The 19,708-nt window shown below is 34.9% G+C and overlaps 2 long non-coding RNA genes across 16 annotated transcripts; one reads left to right on the top strand and one right to left on the bottom strand.

Moving 5' to 3' along the window:
• Positions 1-1,654: 1,654 nt before the first annotated feature.
• Positions 1,655-5,877, bottom strand: LOC118486738. 15 transcript variants are annotated; one of them, XR_004879694.1, is made up of 13 exons: positions 5,632-5,877; positions 5,211-5,301; positions 5,067-5,128; positions 4,700-4,938; positions 4,553-4,617; positions 4,353-4,441; positions 3,309-3,468; positions 3,152-3,218; positions 2,629-2,723; positions 2,482-2,554; positions 2,308-2,361; positions 2,080-2,151; positions 1,655-1,897 (listed from the first exon to the last, which is right to left on the bottom strand). It is a non-coding gene; the product is annotated as an uncharacterized LOC118486738 (long non-coding RNA). The 15 variants fall into 15 exon arrangements; XR_004879689.1 differs by having other exon boundaries at positions 2,080-2,361; positions 2,629-2,673; positions 5,632-5,875; XR_004879692.1 differs by having other exon boundaries at positions 2,080-2,361; positions 2,629-2,673; positions 3,331-3,468; positions 5,632-5,875.
• Positions 5,878-11,453: 5,576 nt separating this feature from the next.
• Positions 11,454-14,218, top strand: LOC110904487. The gene is made up of 3 exons (XR_004879679.1): positions 11,454-11,538; positions 13,442-13,721; positions 13,803-14,218. It is a non-coding gene; the product is annotated as an uncharacterized LOC110904487 (long non-coding RNA).
• Positions 14,219-19,708: the final 5,490 nt, after the last annotated feature.

Here is a 19,708-nt window from a genome sequence, read left to right as displayed (position 1 = left end):
GATATAGTATATATTATAATGGAAAATAATAAATATAGTTAAATCCTAATGTAACCGATCATATACAGTTAAGCCGTGTGGGTTGACAAAGTAATTAAATAGATACTATGGTGTAGTTGTTTCTCCTATATATGCTATACTAGTCTAAGTTCCCGTGTGTTACACGGGTGGCTTCACAAAAAAGTATTATTTAACATTGTTGACATAAATCTTTTAATGAGAGAAACGTTACAGTACTAACATAAATATAGAATTACACATAATTGAAATACATGAATACGAAATGTGAATTGAACGTAATAGAATTTGCTTGATTTTTTGTCCAGATTAATGCACTTTGGTCATTTTTTATACGTGCTACGCAATGTGACTTGGACATTATGTCTTCGGCTTGTCGGGTTTATTTTGTTTACGCGTTACACGACCATGCCCGTTTGCCACAGATTAGTATATAGACTGTCATAGTTAACAGCCAGCAAACTAATAGACTACATCATTGCACAAGTTTATATAAATAAACAATTATAAGTTTTTTTTTCTTACATAGCAAAAATATGTATTATTTTTTTCCTTATAATGGATATGAATTATTTTTTTTATCTCTAAGACACTACAATGTAAAAAGTCATGTCCATAAATAGAAAGCATATAGCAACAAATTGCAACCACTAACCTCATCTATATATTAGTTAAAAACAGCTTACAACCTGTAATAATTATAACTTAAGGAAAATATGTAACAAATTGCCTACAAAACATCTACATAGGAACCAAAGGAAGGCACCACGATGATACTCCAGTGGTCCATCAGTGATCCAAATTTGCCGTTCAAAAAAAAAAAAAAAAAAACAGAGGCTTCCTTAAAGACCATCCGTACAATACTTTCCTGGAATAACTAATGAAATAGTAAAAACATAATGAAATTGAAAATAATAAAAATGAAAAAACCTAAATGAATTACCATAGCTTACAAAATAAACATGACTACAACAGGTTAACAACTTACGGCGCCAACCCGCTAATTAAAAAACCCCTTCGAATATTCCTTTTACTCTCGATTTGAACCCAATGAACACATTTTCACTCAACTGTCAGTGGTCCGTCAGTGATCCAAATTTACGGTTCAAAAAAAAAAAAAAGCAAAGGCTTCCTTAAAGACCTTCCGTACAATACTTTCCTGGAATAACTAATGAAATAGTAAAAACATAATGAAACTGAAAATAATAAAAATGAAAAAACCTAAATGAATTACCATAGCTTACAAAATAGACATGACTACAACATGTTAACAACTTACGGCGCCAACCCGCTAATTAAAAAACCCCTTCGAGTATTCCTTTTACTCTTGATTTGAACCCAATGAACACATTTTCACCCAACCGTTGATCTATTTCTTTTGTTCTACTTCCACCTTTCACTTCAAAAAAAACGCCCTTACACGATACGATTAACACCAAATGAAGAATTGGAAAATAATATTATCTTGAACAACCAAGTTGAGCATCTTTCAAACCAAAATCCTACAACTACAATGTATACCATTTTCACAAGTGCAGATTATATATAAATGTTTGAAAATTAATTTTGAACAGTAAATTAATGTCTATTAGTTATACAATTGATTAAATTGTATGTAAATACACCAGTTAAATTATATAACCAAAAAATGGATTTACCTCCATACAGTTAATAATTTTTTTAAACTTTGCATAACCATCAATCGTTACACAATAAGTTATACACGTCAAAGTATCTCTACACATATGGAACTAAAATATTAACACATATTTCCACAAATAACTTTGCACCAGCTTTGGTCCAGCTACGAGTCCATATGCCTTTGAAGCCCATATGCCTTCATTTAATTCCGGCCTGGAAAGCTGGCGTTTCTGCAAACCTGAAACACATAAGGCAAAATAAAAACAGATTATTAGTGAATTAGCATAGGTATGAAGAGATTTGCGTTTTTTCGTTTTTCGTTTCCTAGGGTGAGTAGTAGAAAAAGAGCCATTGTTCTTTTTGTTAGTCATAATTTCCTTCTTTTAAGAAAGAGAGTGAACATGTGACTCCAATGAGTACCTGTAAGGAGCTAGGAGCTGGTGATTGTTTTTACGATCCGTAGGACGTAGGACGGAAAGACTTTCATAATCTCTTAAATCAAAGTAAAAGCGGGGAATAACATCAGTTTCAGGTGTGGAAGTGTTCATTGAAGGCTGGCCTTTTCGCATAAAGGTGTTGTCGTTGACAATTTTCATGTACAAATCGGTCGGAGCTTACATAATTGCTATTTTAATGTCTGCAGTTTACCTGGTTAGGCAAGACATCTCCAACATATTAGTTAACTTGATTTGAATCCTTCCACTACAAAACAACCAACAATAATCTTATTTCTTAACCGACAACAATATACTACCTCTGCTAACAGAAGGGAGTCCAAAAAACAAAAAGGAATCCTATATTTGCCACACAATTCAACTGTACCTGATTAGACTTATTTCAGTCTACATAATCTGCTCCATTGGCAACCACATTCTCGAATAACTTATCCTGCTTCCTATAAGAGCACAAGATTCGAGCATCACCACTTCAGTTTTGGACTCATGTTGTTTTTGTTATAAAAACATATACCTGCTTCCTAATGCTTTTATCAGCAATATTCTTGCTTTAAGATGCCTGTTGTTTAGTGCCTTCAAATCAGTTCTTATTTCCTCTACATACTATTCCTATATGACCAAACAGGGACCATCAGTGTACTTTACTCTTAACTTTTTACATACAAAAACCATTTGAAATAGGTCAAAAGACCCGAATACATTTTAAATTGTTCCTTATAACCAAACACACTTTCAAATTGTCAAATAAGCTAAAGATGCCCTGTTCTTTATGACCAAAATATATCTCAAACAGGCCATACTCGCAAATTCTGTAAATTGAGAGAATGAAAAGCTTGAATTGAATTATTCCCAAAATGATACAAGCCCTAATTATATACAGACAAAAGCTAACTAACTAACTAACTGTTCTCTAACTTCCTAGCTAACAATAAACAGAATAATTAAAGGGTAAAATAGTAATTTGACTTTATTAAGTCAACAAATTCATAATAAGAGAATGAGAATTCCAACATAAGTCATGACAGATAAATATGTACCACGATAGGACTTTCAAGCTGCATCAACGTCACTGCAGGCAAAATTTTTTCCTTGAATCTTTGCACACTGAGACAACACAATGACGCACACACATACACATACTTTAATGATTCAATATGAAGAACAAATGTATTGAATAACACTAATGAAAGTCACCTGTACAGGATACACGACAGACCTTGATGAATAGATGCATCACCGATAGGAACGGCTTTGACAAATTCATGTAGTAGATTGGATAACGATGTAGACCGTGAGCGAAGAAGATGAAAAGATGAATTTACCCATAAACCCACCTTCTTAAGCTTGTTCATTGCTGGACATGGATTACAATAGAAATGAAACACATATTTAAAAAAAAATATAATTTAGACTAAACTAAATGCAATATAGTAATTCTAAAAATTATATAGGTTATATATTAAGACTAAATTAAATTGCACACCATGCTATTTTTAACAGGGAACAACTTATATGCACAGACATGAGGCTAAAGACCGATTAAGAGGTAAAGACTTATTAAGGTCTACTGAACCTAAAATTAACAAATTCAATTAGGTTGTGACACATTATTAGTGAGAAACCTAGTTATAAGCATCTGCTATTTTATTTTTATGTTTATATCAGCTCTTCATCAATACCATCTTCTTCCTGCAGTTGTGGAAAGCCAAAAAAATTGAAAAACTTTCACATACACACAGTACACAGTACATACACAACCGATTGTTCAGATTCTGTTTGAAATAGGAATAAATCGAAAGCATTACCTACTATGTGAAGAAACCGCAAACCAAACCGTTCATTACGTTTGAGAACTTCGAAACCGATCAACAGAAAGATATTAAAAAACCGACCGTGAAACCAAACCGATGACCGGTTTAGACGGTTTCACGGGTTTAAACCAAACCGTGAACACCTCAACACCCCTAGTTCCAAGTAAACATATCCCTATACCTCTAAACAGAAACGTTAAAAAAGGTGAAATTTAAAAAAAAAACATAAACATGACACCCGTATCTACACACATACTCAACAGCCAAACAACATCCACAAATACCAAATGCTTAAAAATACAACAACATTAGTCTAACTAAACTTGACACAACAAAAAACAATGTATGTTATGGAAAGCCTACAACCAAGTAAAATTTGATGAAATAAGGACTCGAAACTTTAAAAATTTACCTGCTTAACACTTACCATAATTAAAAAATGCTGAGCAACCTCCTCAAATAGTGCCTCCTCAAACATCGCTAGTTCACTCCAACAGACAACCACAATAAAAAAACCTGGAAAAAAAAATAAAAAAAAACCCAAGAAAATATCAACACAAATCTTGGAAAATCAGGAACCAAACAAATACACCGCAGAAATAGATAGTAACCAAATTTCACACATACCACCAACAACTGAATCAGAGAACGAAGATAATAGCGAAGACGAAATCAAACCAAATCGCAAGAACCTACACAAAAACATCTTTAAAGACGAAATAGCTACAACAAAAGCAAAAAAAAAAAATAGAAACAAATTCATATGCTACTGACCAAATGATACAATGAAACCTTTCCGTCGTTACCTCACCTACCCTCACTATCTTTCTTCACTTTCCTCATATCCCCAATAGCAGAACTTTGCAACAGCTGCAAAAACCACCAATCATCCGTATAAATTCTTGTAGGGTGTTCTTCAGTGGGCTTCATACTGAACTATTGTAGCAGATGATCAATGAATTAACAATTGCAGCAGAGCCCTGCAACTGATGCAAAAACCTCCAACACCTGCTCTACACACAAAGTCACAAACGAATTTCTAAACATAATCAGTATTACCAGACCAAATTTTAAAGTTGGTTTAACAAACATCAATCACAAACAAAAAGGAAAAATACAGAAGTTTTAAAGAGAGAACTACTTGAGCGAGTTGATCAAGCATCTCAGGTTACACAACAGAGACAACCGTTTTCGGCGATAATTCTGAACCACAAAGAGACAATATAAAAGAGATGAACAAATTGAAGTCAAGGAAATGGAAAGATTTTGAGCAAAAACTTATTACCATTCGATGTTTGGGAGTATTGTAGAATGAAAAATTGCTCCAATTTCAGTTGAATCTTGTTCTCCAACCCAGATTCACATGCCCACAAACCCTAAAATTGAGATTTGGCAGCGGCTAAATGGTGATTGAACGACAAAATAAAAAACGATTTCACAAATCTATACATATATCAACAATTAAAATATTAAACAGTGATTAAAGCTAAGGAATCAAAGGATTATCATATTACATCATCAAACATCGAAGAAAACAACTATTAACCAAGATTTATAAGCAAACTAAATTAGAGGGGATGCAATGTACACATGTAAGAATTACCTTATTTGGTTTTAAGCCAACAAGTAGAACTTAAAATCTTTTGCAGGTAAATATGAATTAAAAAGCTTTGCATATATATATATATATATATATATAAACTTACAAGAGAAAAGGAATCATTTGGCTGACATATGAGGAACGAGGTGGAGCACAACAGGACGGTAGGTTCTTTCATAAACTGATGGGAGAAACCCTAAACACTTTTGCTCTTGTTTCTCCGTTCATAATACGACAATGGAAACGGTATTTGAGGAGCGGCACAAGAAATTAGGGTTTTGGCGAAAGCATTGTCGTGCTGATAACGTGTTGTGAAACAACGACCTACTAGCCTAATAGCAAACAATAAGAGAAAGAGATGTAGGAAGAAAAAGACTGATATTTCATTGATAGATCTGTCTAATACAAGAGATACAATGTAGTATTTATAGAAGAAGAAAACTTGAAGAAGAAACCAGTTTATTTTAAGAGTTGATAACCATAATATTATAGTAATATATTTATAACATACCCAATTATTATCTTTTTTTTAAAACAAATAATATTAGGTGTAAATTTCTTATTGGTTGAACAAAGTGAGGAAGCATTTTAGATAAACGCCAAACCTAAAATCTTGCAAAAGCCGCCCCCGAGAGCGGTGTGGGAGACCATAGATGGCATTTGTTTGGCCATTCACGCTGTTTCTACACTTCTTCTTTAGGTTTTACTTTTTCAAACATCCGATACCTATGATTTTTATTACACACACCACTACACTTCTTCTTTATATTTTACTTTTTCAAACATCCAATAACTACGATTTATATGGACAGGATAAGTGAATTTATACATTTATATTTCTTTAATAATATACTTGGGGCAACTAAATATATGGTGGAGATACAATAAGAAGTTTATTTGGATAAGAAGGCTAGGAAGTGATCTTCACCATCCATTTAGTTAATCAAGGGCTAAGATTAAATCAGGGAAATTGAAATGATGAAAAGAGGCGCGTGAGTTTGTTTAGGGGCATTCTAGTCAATCCAAGCCAATAGTTTCTCTCTCATCCAATTCCCCCCATTTTTTAAACGTTAATAACTCTTTCATACGACATTATTTTTTTTATAAAAATTGCACAAAAAAAATGAGCGTTTTTTTATCTTTAAAACGAGTATACTATTGCTATATTTAAAAAAAAAATTAAAACCCAGTTGCGTAAAACACAATAGAAAAACCCTCAGTTACGTAAAACGCAATGAAAAAAAAACCTAAAAAATGACATTTTTCTAAAACGCAATGCACCAAAAAACACAAATAAATGACTTATTTGTAAAACGCAATGGTCAGAAAACACAAAGAAATGTGTTATTTCTAAAACGCAATAGCCTAAAAACTTAAAAGAAAGTGTAGTTTGTAAAACGCAATGGACTGAAAACACATAAAAATGTGTTTTACCTAAAACGCAATGCACCAAAAACATAAACACATGTCTTATTTGTAAAACGCAATGGCCAGAAAACACTTAAAATGTCTGTTTTCTAAAACGCAATGGACTGAAAACACCTAAAAAAGTGTTTTTACCTAAAACGCAATGCACCAAAAACACTTCAAGAATGTGTTTTTCTAAAACGCAATGGCCAGAAAACACCAAAGAAAGTGTTCTTTCTAAAACGCATTGAACAATGACAATAGTTCTGTCTGTGCTGTGAACTGTCCGGACCAATGTAGCTCAACCCCAGCCAGGGGCTCTGCCCCTTGGACCCCGCCAGGGGCTGCCGCCCCTGGACACCCGCTAAGATCATAAAACGCAATGACTAAATCAAAAAATCATATCGTAAACATGAAATTAAAGAATTTCTTACATGGATCGAAGTGATTTCTTCAACAATTGAGATTTTTGAATGATTGAAACACTTATCAACGCTCGAATCGAACGGATCGAATGATTATCTTCAAAATCACCGGAAAAAACAAGATTTTGTATGAAATTAAACCGAGTTTTCTTAAAAAAAGCTGAAGAACACGTTGAGTGGGTGTTTGAATCATTGATTGGTGATGAAAATCGCAATATAATGTAGTGATTATTGATATAGAAAGTGAAGAATAGGTTGAAGATGGTGGGTTTTGAAGTTACTGGGTTTTGAAAAGGAAGAAGAAAAGGGTTGGATTGACTAAAATACCATTTTTCTTTATTTTAAATGTTGCCACATGTCCTAATCCTATTGCTTTCTAGACTTCCTAACCAAAATAAACTTCTTATTTGATATTTTCCCACTAAATATATATTGGTAATGGTTTTCTTATCACTTATAATAATATTTTGTTTTTATTATATGTATCACATAGATGATGTATTTTTACTATGATAAAGTACGTTTTAGCTTTACCCGGCTCGGCTTGAAAATTTAATTCTTACGTTTGATAGAAACTAGTAGTGTTTCCCGTCGCGTTGCGACGGATCAAAACGAAGTAAACCTGTATTATACTATTGTGCTTTTAACAGTAACATTTGTTGCTTATATTTGCTGAATATAAATTCAAGATAAAAGAGCATTAAAGTAACTAGAATCACATAATATTAGTTAACTTAATCAATACCACCGTCCTCAATGAACATTCGACGCACGACTGATGTCGATACTTTCTTTCATATGGTTATGAATATATAGAAACAAAACATTATATTAATCTTCCATTTGTGTGTTTGATGAGAGGTTATAACAAAAATTTCATCATGAGAGGTTTGTGGCTGTGATGTTTGTGCAAAAAATAATCTCTTCAAATTAAGAATCACATTTGCTACACATTCCCAAACTGATGACCCCTTAAGTATACAAAGTATGCCTAATGTACAATTCTCAATACATAGAGTACGACCCATATGTGCTTCTAGCCTCATGAATCCATGATCATTACAAAATTTTGCATCTTTCCCATCAATCTATCTGTGTTTTCATTTTCCAAATATCAAAACTTTATTCAAGAAGGAAAACAAACACAGAAAGAAAAACACCCTAGAAAAATGCAACCTATCGAAACCCACATAAAGATACAACCTCGAGCTCTCAGATCTCATCAAAGAGCATAAAATTGAACAATCAAAATAGAAAGTTAACAATCATAGTCAACGTGAAAAACATCCGTTAACGGTAGTTCCCGGCAACGACTATTAACTGCCACCGCCATGTGAAACCACAAAGAGGATATTCTACTGGTGGTTGCAGGTGACAGCAGTTCCGTATTTCTCAGGTAAGCAAGTGGTGATCATCATTGGCCCTCAGGGTAAAGCAGCGACTCAACCGGAGAGGCATCACCTTCTTTACCGAGAGGCAAAGCTACAGTCGACGACCCAACTCAAGCGTATACCACCGGAAACGCGATAAGGATACACCTCCGCCATTGTCACCGACAACGGTGGAAGAAAAACAGAGCCACACAAATGGGAGCGACGTGGAGGAGGAGAAGAGTTTGAAAACCCTAGGTGGGAACGTGTGAAGTAATTGAGAGAGGTAGAGAAACATGTCTTATAAACACCAAGGGGCAAATGTGTAAAAAAAGCAAACGCCGGTAACAAATCCCCAAATACCAGAATGTTGGTAGCCAAAACCAAAAGATCCCAAAAGTTCCTGGCGCAATACCCCGTTATAATTTGATATATATAATAATAAGGGTATAAAAAGCGTGACCTCATATGAAAATAATTTGGGGCTTATCACTTGTTTATCATCATTTTAGAAAAAAAAAATTGGAACTTTATACACTTGGGACCTTTTTTTTCAAGCCTGTCCTCGGCACTCGGATCCTTAGGGTCGGCCCTGATCGCTATCTTCTTTATTGCACTACAGGGTCAAGATAGAGATCAGATTAATTAGCGTATAAACTAGAATAATACACGCAACAGGCATGCATACATACACACGTATATGTGTGCTAAAAACACATTAATTTTGGTCTCCACCCTCACGGGGTGGCGCGCGCAGTGGCGGATTCGGGAATTTTGTTGAGGGGTGTATAAACATGTCCATCCAATAATGTATATGGATGTAACTAGGCTTGGCAAAACGGACGTGTCGGGTCGGGTTGGGTCACGGGTCAAACCAGGTTCGGATTAGAGCATGTTAGTTTATAGCAAGTCAAATTTTGACCAAATGAGTTTAGATTCGTTGATATAAATATCTTCTCATCTTATTTTTTCTTATTATAAATGTTTGTATATGACATGTTTTACAGGGTTTTCTTTTTGTTTGAAAGTTAACTATCATAAACAAAACTGCCCCGCCCAAAAAACTATGACAGGGCAGCCAGCGACACAAAAAGAGTCAAACTGAAAACAAAACCAAACTTAGAAAGGGTAATTACACCACTTTATCCAATCAATACACTCCCAAGCTATATATTTAAACCAAAGATATCCTACTGACTAAACCGAAACTCAAATATCTTCAGCCGAGCAACTCCTGTTATTAATTCTCTTGTCGTTCCTAGCTCTCCAAATGTTCCACATGACGATCATGACCAACCCCATAAGAATGTTTGCTTTAGCTTCGCCTATCCTAGCCGTCTGATGGAGATCTAAGAGATCTTTAAAAGAAAACGTGAACAAAGGAGGCAACTTACACCAAAAACAAAACTTTGCCAAAACATCCGTAGCCAACCTACACCATATAAACACATGATCTACCTTTTCAGTTTCATCTTCATATAGCACACAAGAATCTGAATCAACATTAACATTTCTCCATCTAAGAACGACCCGAGCTAGTAGGAAGTCTATCCATCATCACTCGCCAAACAAAAATGTTACACTTTAAATGAATCCATTTGCACCACTTTAAATGAATCCACTGTACAAAGCAACACATATTTCACTGTCCCAACCGAGAACCCATTCGAACCATCTCCAACCCATTCCCGGGCATTCGAAACCAATACCAAGCTGATAACATTTTAACATTCCATCCATTCTCTAATTTCTACCGGCAATTCAAAGGACCTTCTCCATCTCCACTTCCACACCATCGAATTACCCTCGACCACCACACAATCTTCAACAATACACCCCTTCTCCAATTCCAAAGCAGAAATATTCGGCCTAAGGTCTATCCCCCATCCACAGCTCCATCCAAAATCTAATACCATCACCTTTACCAACATTACCTTTCATATAACAATGAAACTTCTTATCCCCTAGTTTTATCGTAAGCCTTTTTCAAAATCTATCGTTAAAAGAAACGTCTGACTTCCTCTTCTATATAACCAAGACATCAACTCATTTATAAATCGTATAAATAATAATTGTATTTCTTTTAAATAAAAAATATATATTGCTTTTTTAAAGTATATAAATAAAATTTTCAATTATTTAACTTTTACTCATTATCCTCGGACAGTTCTGTTCCAACGAATATTGTTCCAATGGCTATTTTTTCGAACGAATATTGTTCGAACGGCTATTTTTTCAAACGCTTAGGTTCCAACACTATTTTTTTCAAACCTAAGGTGTAACATCCTGGATAATTTCATCAAGTTATAAGACGACACGTGTCCCAATATAGTTCGGATTGTGGAAGAAAAGGGTCAAAGTCGTCAACTTAAACATTGAAATCAAGTTGAGGGGTTAAAGTTGCAAAAATGCAAAACTTTGCATTTCTGGAAGCTCGCAAGAGGTTAAGCCTAGGCTTTTAAAATCATTGCGGGCCTAACGTTCTTACGGACCGCAAGCAAAAGGCCTTACGGTCCGTAAGGCCTTCCCTTACAGCAAGTATCTTGCTGGCAACAACCTTCTTCTCTTGGTGCCACATATCTCCGATTTGTGCCACCTTTCTCCTCCTTCCACCACCTGGTAGGCCACCAATCAACACCAGGGAGGTTCCATTAACACTTGGCATGATTTAGGGACTTGAGATCAAGTATAAATAGCTCATCATGTTGAACACTTTAGTCACGCCTTCACAAAAGACACTAAATCTTTCACTTGGAACTTCTCTTGGGATTAGGAGCAGCCCTCTAGAATTTTTTATAGTCCTCTAGCCTAGTAAGTCATTCTCCTTCGGTCAATTTCGTTTATTTGATTAGTTTTCAACCAAAAGTCAAACAATTTGACTTTCGGTTTGACTTTTTAATCTGACCCTTATGGTCAAGTCAGAGTTCGAAACGAACTTCCCTACGTGATCGTATTAACGAGGGTATCAGTCTCCTATGGTCATACCCTTTTATTATCACGTTAAGTAGGCGAAATAACAAGTCAAGCATGTTACGAATAAAAGTAAAAAATATAAAATTTCCCATTTTGCGATAAACGAACTTCCAAGCATCTAAATCATATGTTTTGACATTATAACAGTTGATATGAATTTATAAAACTTATTTTGACATGCCCAACTCGTTAATTTCCGTTTAGCCTTCCATTATATGTTGAAAGTCAAGCAGTTTGACTTTTGCTTTGATTTCGATTCTGGCCCGTTTGGTCAACGTTAAAACCCAATCGAGGCTTATTATGTGACCATGTTATTAAGAATAACCCTCCAAGGCTATACTATCTGCTCACACCGTTTGAAAGGTCAAAAGACGAGTCAAAGTATATATTTCAAAATGTAAAAAATGCCCTTTTGGTGAGAAAATGGTTTTTAACCTATGAAACATGTAAGTTGACCTCAAGGTCAAATTTTATAACATTATGAAAATATTTTTTGATAAACCGGACGTGGAATAGGCCCATTCGACCGCCTGATACCGCATTCACGTATTCGACTAGTTTTATAATACGAAATATATAAACTAGTTGAGGCAGGTCAAATCTTTCAAAATCATTCCAAATCAAAATGTTGGTCAAATAAGCTCGTATCCAATGAGACTTTTTACTCGTACACGTATAAACCAAATTCTATCCGGTCAACGCTTTAACTAGCGAAACCGAGCAAAATTCAAAGTTAAACGGGTCAAAGTCTATGACTTACCAATGACCCGTAAACTTTCGAACCGGATATTAATCCTATTCATCCCGAACTATAGGACCTTCTAGATAATCGCATATAAGACTAAGAAACTTTAGATACGGCTTTGCTTTAAGTACTAAATTTTCAGATTTAAATTTGCTTAAGCAAAAGTAAATATTCTTTGACCAATTTTATTAAAACTTGGGATAAAACTTATGCCTCTTGATAAGGGTATCGCAAAGGGCTTATTGCTTACAGAGGTGGGTATTCGTTTTAATTTGTATGTTTGCTAACGATTTAAACACTTTGGGATTGATGCCACCGTATCCGAGCGTCCCATTTCATTTAATTGCAAATGGCCATTAAGTAGGCATAAACCTGACAGTCCCATATATTTTTGGCATGTACATCGATCAAATATTGGTTTTCATACTAGTTCCCAACTGTACAAAAACCTTGTAAATGGGTAATAAGAAATTATCCCAACAACTTTTGAAATAACCTTTTTTATAAATAATTTTCAAAACGAGTCGTGGAATTGTATTTACCATGTATTTTTAAAGGTTAATCACAGGTGACGAACCCCATTAGCGGGTTGGATTAGGTTCGGTCTTTTAACCTTGGAACTTCGATGCCATAGCTTGGGCCTAAGATGTTTCAAAATCCATTTTTGTTTTGATCCAACCTTGTGGGATTTTACCATACATCTTGTATAAACTTTATTACATAAATTCAAGCTTTTAAATGTTTAATATTTTTATTCTGTCTTCCCCTAGTAAGTTGTGATACTGTTATCAATCGTCACGTATGAACCCACAATTCAGGCCCACCGGAAGGACGTGACATGTTGGTATCAGAGCTACATTTTGAGCAGACTAGACACTAACCTTTTGTGTCTAAGCTCAAATATCACAATCGCAGACTCCTTAGGAAACTCTAAGTCTAGACTTAACCTAAGACTACTCTTATCTATATAGTTATTGATGTTGAAATATTTGACAGGAAAATGCCACCAAGGAGACGAGGACAAGGCAAGGGACCCATGATAGGAAGAGGACCACCACGACCTCAACTGTCATTCCCACCAAACTAGTGGTTCGTTCTATGCTTTGAATTACTTGAATTCTCCTCGTACCAATCAATACCAACAAGATGAGGATTCCGACCATGAGATGCCTAACTCGGGAGCAGAACAACATCCCATAGAGTTATCTAGTGATACCACCTCATACCACGGCTCACCCTATCATGGTCCAGATGAATGGAACATGTATTTTAACAAGTACACCTTTTATAACACTCCAGAACACAATTCCCTACATACCTACAACCACTTACTTATGCAACACCTCATCCTTTGCAGGATGATGCCCTAGTGTTACCCCACCAAATGGTGGAACAACAACAAAGAAGACACCGTACTAAGCCTAGGATGTCGGTATGACCAGGAGTACCTCTTGGCACTTCCCCTATACCCCATCTATTGGTCAACTTGGACGTATGCAAGAATACCCTCAGATGTGTGGACCTTCTTACTCCACCCCGGCCGATGATTCAGTACCCCCAGGGTTTTGAAAACCCTATACCAACGTACCCGACCTCATCTGGGTACGAAAACCCTTTTGCATTAGCCCCGACGGAGTATACATCTCCACGGTATGACCCTTTTGTTCATGCAGTTGTACAAAACTCCAACAAAGCTTTGTTGGATATGCTTTTAAGGGTGTGTTTGGTTAGCAAAATTTAATACAGATGGAATCTGAATTTAAGTTCCAAACGTGTTTGTACAATTTGCTGGTATTCTAGTTATTCATTACATTTGGATTCTGAGTTCCTTCATAATCCAATTTCTTTAAGATATTCTAATTCCATCAACCATATTTTGTTTGTAATCTGTGATTGTGAAATCGCAAACTATAGAATAAAAAACTACTCTAGTTAAAAAAATAACTTGAAGGAGGTGTTTAACAAGTCCTATAGCCACAAGTCCTGCACTGCATCCCATCCGAACAAGATTGTAGATGATGATGTCCTCTCTAAACTTATACCTATTAATTACAATGCTAGAAAGAGATGGAGATGTGTTATAAATACAACAATTTGCAATTAATATCCCGATATCTTCACATCTTACGCCCCATTTTGCTAGAAGCATATGTGATGTTCATCTCGACTTCCCTTCTAGCAGCTTCTAGTGATGGATGATACTTTTCTTCAAAAAAGATCTCTGCTAGATAAGTGGAGTCACCAAGGCCAGATCTTTCTAATGTTTTCTTCATGAAGTCTAGTATTTCTTGTGAGAAGTATCCACTTTGTATTGGTTGCTTCATGGAATGCTACTTTGAGTCCTTCCGAGAGATTGTAGGTTGTAACATACGAAATCAACTAAATACATTTTGTGTGTCGTTCTTTTTATCCTGACAAAATACAACAAAAGAAGACTATATACAACTAGGAGGGCAATGATCATAACTTTTGAATTGAAGAGACTCTTCAAATCTAGGTTAATAAACATGATTGTGGGATGATATATTTTTAAGAAGCCTTCCTGTTTAAGGGTCCTGAAGCTTCTATACAGGGATTTAACACCCCATACATGATTGTGAGGGGTGTTAAATATAGGTAAATATTTCTAAATAGGAGTTAAATATAGGTAAATATTTTTGAAAACAGCATTTTACTAAATATTCTTCATGATTGTGGTATTGAACTATCAGGCATGTCTTTCGCATATTACATGTAACAAAACTGTCACCTTAGTATCTCACCAGTTTTAACACCCCGCACATGACGGTGAAAAAGGTTATCATATGTGAAAAATGACCTGATCATTTTTAAAATTTTTAAATGGAATTATATTTATATATTTTAACAATTTGTAGCTAAAAAGTAAAATATAAATGTAACTTTAATATATAATGAGTTACGTCTAATTTGTAATCAGTTTTAAATTTAATTTTAGCTTTATAATGGGCATAGGTTTATTTTCAACTAGACCCTTATATTCCTGAGTTTACTTAAATATTGCAGTCTATAACATTTTTTGTAAGGTAGGCGGTCGCCCCCTGCGGGTTGTAACGCTTCGCGTTTATTTACTTTCCATAATTAAAAGTTGTATTCATATTTCTATTTTTAGAAACCTTGTAATTCGTATTTCTTTTCCACATTTGTAATCCAAGGATTCTATCATAAAGGAAATACATTTTCATTCACACTTGTTTATTCATACATACATGATACTTAATCAATCTTGAATACGTGTTTTATATGCAAAACCGAATGATATTTTATGTTATTTTATGCCCGGAATAATATTCATACGTGTTAACAAGTACACGTTTTATTTACGAAACCGAATTGTACTCCTTGTTTATTTACATTCTGAATCATACCCATATACATTCGTAATATTCACATACTCATATATACTTTAAAATGCCCAAAAAATGCAAAACATATCAAGGAATTGCATAAATGGACAAGTGACCAAACAACATGGGCCAAAAACAAAAAAAAAATATTATCCAGGGGAGCCTTAGGGACCGCAAGACACCTCTTACGGTCCGTGAGAGGCTCTGGGTAGGCAGGATTGGTGATAGCTCGCGGGTTTTGGCCTTAAATCACTTCCCAACCACTTCTAACTACCAACTAACCCCAATTAACACCCAACAACTCAACCCAATTATAAATACCACTCTTCCACACTCTCCTAATCCTTTACACACTCTCAAATCTCTCTTAAATCATCAAAATTTCTCCAATCTTCCAAGTGTTGGCAGATTATCTACTTGTTTAAAACAGTAAGTTTTGAACATCTTTTCTTCTACTTTCTTCTTGTTTTCTTATATCAAACTCCTAGGTTTACCTTGGTGCAACACCATATGAGGCTCCAAAGTGAGTATTATTTTTTGCTTTATAAAAAGTTTAAAAAAATGTTTCAATTGTAGTTCCTCTTGCGGTAGTTATGAACCAACCTTGTTCCCAATCAACACTATGATTATTGGTCTTGCGTATGGTTGATTTCCACAAAATTAGAGGTTTAACAACCTACTCCCCTAAAGGTTTCAAAGTGCCTACAAAAGTAATGAGACCAAACCAAGCCTACAATCCTCAATGTTGAAAAACTTGTGTTTTGGTTAGGTGTGAACAATGGAAACCTTGGTTCTCCACTATGATTCCACCACCTCACTTGATTAGTTAGCCATACAATTTAATTCACCCAAATGACTTCCAAGAACAAAGTGAACACGACTACTTGATGTGTGAAATATGTGTTAATTAAATTCAACAGGTCTTAAAAGTTGGAAAAAACTCGCAAACCACACAATACCGGCAAGTGTACCGGTCGTAAGTAGTATGACAAGTAAGTCCGAGTATCGAACCGTGGACACAATCTTGAGACTCTCGATACTAAACCTCTATCGAGCCCTAGCCTAATAAATTGTTTGTTTGAGAGAATGGTTTTAACTAAATACTGAACAAATCAAATAAATAAACTTAGACAAAACGGAGCAGAATACTCGGGATACTGGAGAAAAACTCGATACTAGGAGAAAACAGCTACCTAGGTCTAGAATGCTACCCGTAACTCACAACTCTCGGATTTGGACAATGGAATGGCTACCGAGTTCCTAAAAATACGACTAACTCAAGAAAACCCTAAAGACTGCTAGATCACCTCCCAGTCTCACTAACACCTCTTGGACAATCCTAAGATGGACGTGTAAATCACCGGTTACTAGATCGGATCACCTCCCGGTCTCACCTCACTAGAAAATGCTAAGGTACCCAAATGACTCGCTCACCTCCCGGTCTCGCTAATCACAACACACCCTAAAGTATGAAGGAGTTATCTAATTGGTTGATGATAATAACTCAAGTTTGCTAGGAAAACTAAGGCAGCTAAGTAAGGATCTCATCCCGGTCTCACCTTTACCCAAAACTTAAGAACTAGACAAACCGACACTCTATCTCCTCCCGGTCTCAAGAGTAGCAAAACACTAAATTCAAGGACTCACAAGGTTGCATATAGGGTTATCTAAGACAAGAAACCTCTAGATTATACCACTAACACAAAGTCTATGGAAAATCACGTGTAACTCTAGATTTGAAACTACCAAAGTAACAAACGTCGAGAAAACGCAAAGCAACAATCATGCAATTCAATTACTAGTAGCATTCATACGCATTATCATCAACAACTCATAGATATTTTACCAAAACATTAAGCCAAAAATTATATTATCCAAAACCGAAAGTTATGAGTCACAAAATATTCATCAATACGACCTAGGTAGCATAAATGTTTAGCTACTTATGTTCAAGAACGAAACACAAATAAATTTAAAGTCATAAAATTCAGCAAACATGTCTAATATATCAAGTTTTAACAACTCAAAGATAATAAACGATGTCTAACCGAACAAAAGCAATAAACTTTATGCCAAGTTTCTTCAACACAAGCCTTCTCTTTCTTCTTCTCCGCTTCAGAATTCTGCCTTCTTACTCTTCTGTTCGTCCCCTCTTGTCTTCTGCCGTCACCCTCTTTTTTTTTTCTTTTTTTTTTTTTTTTTTTTGATGTTTAGCAGTCTACGATCGTATCCCCGAGTGGGGCATTAGGTAAATCAATATATATTCTAATGTATTATTGGGTTGTCGCCATTTAAGTCCCCAACAACAATCACGAACGAACTGGGCCTCCATATATTAATATATTGCAAGCTATGTTTGGGCTGATGCTCATTTAATTCCTACAACAAAAAAAAATCCAATTAAAGACTAACAAAACTTCAAATATTAATGTTGACGTTGATGCATAAAACTATTTTTTTTTTGTTTCATAAGAATTTAATTGTCTCATTTGATTATATAATAACAATATTAGTTATCAAACTAGAGTTTAAAAGATATTTTAACATTCACTCGTGAGCCTCTAGTTTTAACTTAAATACATCATTTTAGCTCGTTTTCTATGAGAATCATCCAACTTCAAATATTTACAAAGTATGAGTAGAATTTGATAAAAACAACCCTAAAGCTATTTAAAAGTGTAGGAAATATTATATAAAAATCTGTATATTTTAGAGCATATCACTACACAAATTCTTCAAACATTTGCCATGATTGTAACGCATTCGTCTAGTCACATCACTTGGTTGTTTAGGTGAACTAGACACTTTCATTTTGTTCATATTCATGACCAACCGAAATCATCAACTAAGTTGATGATTTTGTGCTTTGGTGAATCATATAATGAGGTTTAATGGATGCAAATCATTCTACCTCCTCGCTTGACTACTATATGAATAACATAACTATAATACATAATATATACTTTTAATATAATCTAAAAACCGAACCCTAGACATTAACCAATTCATGAATTGATGTTAGGAGTTATGGTCATATTATCTTAAGTTAGGATTTCTCATATTTGGATTCCAATGGGTGAACTTGTGCCCATGAAAACACATAATAATAGTGTCCAAATTGGGTATTTTAGCAAGATTACTTTTATGTAATTTCCATACTAAGATAAGCATTTGCATACTCATTCCCAATCAAAATCCGTCAAACTTATGCACCTTTTTATCCTTGTAGGATAACTCGGTGCCCCCAAACTCCAAATCGCTATCAACTCACTTCCGTGGAAATCTCTACGGAAACCGTGAGTATACATGCCATCCTTCCATTTTCACACTTTTAGGTCCAATATATATTACCATATTAAAACTCATACGAACATACATATGCAAATACATTATTCATACAAACGAATCCAATATACATATTCTATACGTTCATACTTTAGGGATACATGCATGCTAGAAGTCATTCTTGTACTACACTTTGTCATTAACTTCTTACAAGCTTACCTTAACATGTATAGCACTATTGGAGTATCACACCGCCCGCTTTGGGTCATTGTTAAGTATTCAATCTTTAACGGTCTTATCGTTGTAACGACGAGATTACGCTAATGGACACTTTGGGTTGACAAGTATGTGATGCATGCTAATTCATGACTCCTCGCATCCATATCAAGATTGTCCTCCTCTCTTGGTCTCGTATGCTTCGTACGATTATGTTGTCTTGCTGTACATGATCATTTACCTTGAAGTTTATATGCTTTATATATTAAAGAAAAAAAGTATAAGATATAACCTGATTACGTAAGCTTGTTAGAAAGAAAAAAAAAACTAGATTTCTTATTTTTAAATATGAAACGTATTAGTATTTAAGTTTAGATGAAATTCTTATAAGAAGAAA

Source organism: Helianthus annuus, chromosome 14 (genome assembly GCF_002127325.2).
Source record: "Helianthus annuus cultivar XRQ/B chromosome 14, HanXRQr2.0-SUNRISE, whole genome shotgun sequence".
NCBI classification, from domain to species: domain Eukaryota; kingdom Viridiplantae; phylum Streptophyta; class Magnoliopsida; order Asterales; family Asteraceae; genus Helianthus; species Helianthus annuus.
Note: the sequence above shows the minus strand (reverse complement) of the source record. Positions and strands in the feature narration are given on the sequence as shown.